This window comes from Orycteropus afer, unplaced genomic scaffold (genome assembly GCF_000298275.1).
Source record: "Orycteropus afer afer isolate SDZICR_OR568_19922 unplaced genomic scaffold, OryAfe1.0 scaffold00533, whole genome shotgun sequence".
Classification (NCBI taxonomy): Eukaryota; Metazoa; Chordata; class Mammalia; order Tubulidentata; family Orycteropodidae; genus Orycteropus; species Orycteropus afer.
The window spans coordinates 1,707,657-1,712,280 of NW_006922120.1; positions in this window are offsets into that span (position 1 = coordinate 1,707,657).

Consider the following 4,624-nt stretch of genomic DNA (forward strand, 5'->3'; position numbering starts at 1 on the left):
TCAACAGGGAGCTTTCCTTCTTCCTCTCTTCCACTCCCACCTTCTTTACCAATAAACTCACTCATCCAATAGAAGAAACCACATTCAGCCACCATAATACCTTCCAGTTTGAATTCTAAACACAGTTTATGACAAACAGAAACCCATATCCACATTCCACACAGTGATTCCATCATCACAAAGGAAACTGCAGAGCAACCCAGAATACCTGAATTAATAATTAAAAAAAAAAAAAAAATCCACCAGCTCCACCTTTTCAAAATATTAAATCATAAAACCAAGACAAAACAAATCAATACATAACCAACAGTTAAAGACAACCTCAAAATGTCTCGGAAACAACAGGCAACCTCTAATCAAACAAAACAAGAACAACAACAAAAAAACAGGACAAGGCATTAGAAGCAAAACCACAAAGAAAGGTCTCATTAAACATAGAGGAAGAGGAGGCAATAGAATTATCTGAGAAGGAATTTAGAAGGTATGTTTAAGAGCTTAAGAGCCTTAGGAAAACCCAAACAGAAGCAAGGAGAACCCAGACAGTTCCCTGGAAGAACTCAGGAAATTCATTCAAGAACAAAATAATAAGATTAATGCACAATCAGAACTCATACAAAAACAGCAGTTAGAAATTCAGAAGATAAATACCAAAATTACAGAATTACACAATACAGCAGAAGCACAAAAGACTAGGATAGAACTGGCTGAAGAATGCATTTTCCAACTAGATGACAAATCTCTGGACACCAGCCTGTATGAAGAAAAATCAGAACAGAGATTTAAGAGAAATGAAGAGAACATAAGAGTTATATGGGGTGACATGAAAAGAAACAACATAAGACTCATTGGAATTCCAGAACAAGAACAGGTGAAAAAAACACTGATGAAATTGTGGAAGACCTACTAACAGAAAACTTATACCCATGTCATGAAGGAAGAAAAGACATTTGTCCAAGAAGCTCATAGAACCCCACACAAGATAGATCCCAAGAACAAAACACCAAGGCATATTATAATCAAACTCTCCAAAACCAAAGACAAGGAAAAAAATTTGAGAGCTGCCTGGGACAAAAGAAATATTACTTATAATAATCAAATGATTAGGCTGAGCTCCAATTACTCAGCAGAAACCATGCAGGCAATAAGGCAATGGGATGGCATATGTAGAACACTGAAGGAAAAGAACTTCCAACCAAGAATCCTATATCCAGCCAAAGTATCCATCAAATGTGAGGGAGAAATTAAGGAATTTTGTGAAAACCAGAGCAACCCTACAAAAAATGTTTAAGGAAGTCCTTCCAACAGAGAACCCACAATAGAGATCAACAAAATCAAGATATATGGCATCAACACTAAAACCAAATCAGAAATAGAAATTCAAAATAGGACCATAAAATAAGACCATTATACAATGAAAACCAAGTTAGTCAATCAGCACATAACAACAGCAACTAACCTATTAGAGGGAATAAAACTCTTAGGCACAAACTTCCAAAAGGAGAGGAAAATAGGACAATGTCTTCACAAAACGCACTGTTCTAAAAATGTAGACACAAGAATGTACTCCAAGGTAACCACAGAGAAAATTAACAATCCCCCTAAGCAAACCCAGAAGAAAGGAAAACATATGGGTTTAATAGCACAAAACCAGAAATAAAGAAGAAAAGAGAGTATGCATTAGGCAACCGAACTCAACACAGAAAAGTATATGGACCAAGGAAACACCAACAACACGACAAAAAAACACAATAGAATGACAGCAATCAATTCATACCTATCACTAATTACACTCAGTGTGAATGGACTAAATGCACCAATCAAGAGAAAGGGAGTGGCAGACTGGATAAGAAAAGAAGACCCATCGATACGCTACCTACAAGAGACCCACCTTAGACACAAAGATAAAAACAAATTAAGAGTTAAGAGGAGGAATAAAATATACCAAGCCAATGGTAACCCAAAAAGAGCAGGAATGGCAATATTAATTTCTGATAAAATAGACTTTAAGGTGAAAAACAACATAAGAGACAAAGAAGGACAATATATGATGCTGAAAGTGTCAATTGACAAAGAAGACGTTACGATGACAAACATTTATGCAACCAATGAAAGTCCTCCAAAATACTTGAAGAAAATATTAACTGAATTAGAAGGGACAATGGACAACTAACTCTACAATAGTAGTAGGAGACTTTAACACACCACTTTCAAAGAGGGACAGATCAACTGGGAAAAAATTCAACAAAGATACAGAAGAACTCAATAATACAATCAACCAACTTGACCTCATTGACATATACAGAGCATCTCAACCAACAAAAGCACAAGAAAAAAACATCAAACATATGGAAGCTATAAAACACTGCTACAAGAGACAACAACGGCACTACATAAATTAAAGAACCTACCTTGTTCATGGATAGGTAGACTGAATATTGTGAAAATGTCAATACTGTCTAAAACAATGTACACATTTAATGCAATCTCAATCCAGATTCCAACAAATTTTTTTGAGGACATGGCAAAACCAATTACTAATTTCATATGGAAAGTAAAGAGACCTCGGATAAGCAGAGCACTTCTGAAGAACAAAGTGGGAGGTCTCACGCTCCTGGATCTTAAGAACTACTATACAGCTATAGTAGTCAAAAGAGCATGGTATTGGTACAATGATAGACAGATAGACCAATGGAACAGAATTGAAAGTCCAGATATAGACCCATCCATCTGTGGACAACTGATCTTTGACAAAGGTGTAAAACCCATTAAATGGGGAAGAAACAACCTCTTTAACAAATGGTGCTGGCAAAACTGGATATCCACTTGCAGAAAAATGAAACAAGACTCATACCTCATCCCATACACACACACACAAAAAAAACTCAAGCTGGATCAAAGACTTAAATGTAAAACCCCAAACTATAAAATTCATCAAAGATAATATAGGGGCAAATCTAGGAACCCTAATTTATGACATAAACAGACTATGAAGCATAACCCAGAATGTGCAGGAGGTAGAAGAGAAGCTAGATGACTGGGACCTTTTAAAAATTAAATTCTTATGCACATTGAAAGACTTGGTCAAAAAGGTAAAAAGACAACCTACAGATTGGGAGAAAATATTTGCCTATGACATATCTGATAAAGGACTTACTCCAAAATCTATAGAAAACTTCAACACCTCAACACCAAAAAGACAAACAACCCAATTCACAAATGGGCAGAAGACTTGAACAGACACTTCACCAAAGAAGATATACAGGCAGCCAACAAACCCATCAGAAATTGCTCACGATCATTAATCATTAGAGAGATGCAAATCAAAACAACAATGAGATATCATCTCACCCCAGCAATAATAGCAAAGTTCAACAGGTCAGAAAATAACAAATGCTGGTGAGGTTGTGGAGAGATTGGAACTCTTGTGCACTGCTGGTGGGATTGCAAAATGGTACAACCGTTGTGGCAAACGGTATGGCGTTTCCTTAAAAATCTGAAAATAGAAGTACCGTTTGATCCAGCAATTCTATTCCTAGGAATATATCCTAAAGAGGTGAGAGATAGTGCATGAACAGACATATATACACCTATGTTCATTGCAGCACAATTCACTATAGCAAAGAGATGGAAACAACCTAAATGCCCATCAACGGATGAGTGGCTAACCAAGTTATGGTACATGACACAATGGAATACTATGCTACATTAAAGAACAATGAGGGATATGTGAATCATCTCACAATGTGGATGAGCCTGGAGGATATTATGCTGAGTGAAATAAGTCAATTGCAGAAGGGCAAGTACTGCATGAGCCCATTACTGTAAAAAGACAAAGAAGGGTTTGCTTGGGAAAGGGAACTCACTTTGTAGGTTACTGGGATGGGGAGGGAAGATGAGGGATTAATTTTGGGCTAGTTGGGGCCCACATGCTGACGTAGGTAAGGGAGGGATATACGGAAAGAGTCTGGACCACCATGATAACATTGGGAAATGGGAGGACACAAAATTGTGCACACAGGAGATAGATGACAGATGCTAATACCAACCAGTGTGTCCTCAATACTGCATTGCCATTAACACCGAACACCAGACCACAGATAAACACGTAAACACCTGAGAGGATCAAATGGGGGTCAGTGAACAGGAGTATACTCTAGACCAAGGATAGATTCAGCTGAGGCTAATCTTGCACAGACACCACTGATACAAAATACCTGCAATCCTTACAGAAACAATAGAGGACAGACACAGAGTAATCCCTCACAGACACCTAGACACTATAGGAGAAAGATCCAATAATTCTACCATCTCAGGACCATACTACTGCAGGACACCAGACTCAATTGGCACAACAAAATACATAAAATCCTTGTTCCTCACCCTACATTGGAGAGTAACGATTGGGATCTTAAAAGCTTTCAAGCGGCCATCTAAGATGCAGCTAATGGTCTCCTAGCATCAGAAGCAAAGAAGAATGCAAAAAACCCAAAGGCATTTGGAAGCAATCAGCCCTAGGACACGATGGCCCTCGAGACCAGAAGAACTAGATGGTGCCTGGCCACCGATGCCAACCATTTAGGAAAGGATCAAATCTGGAGATCCTGGATAGAGTGGGAAGAAAAAC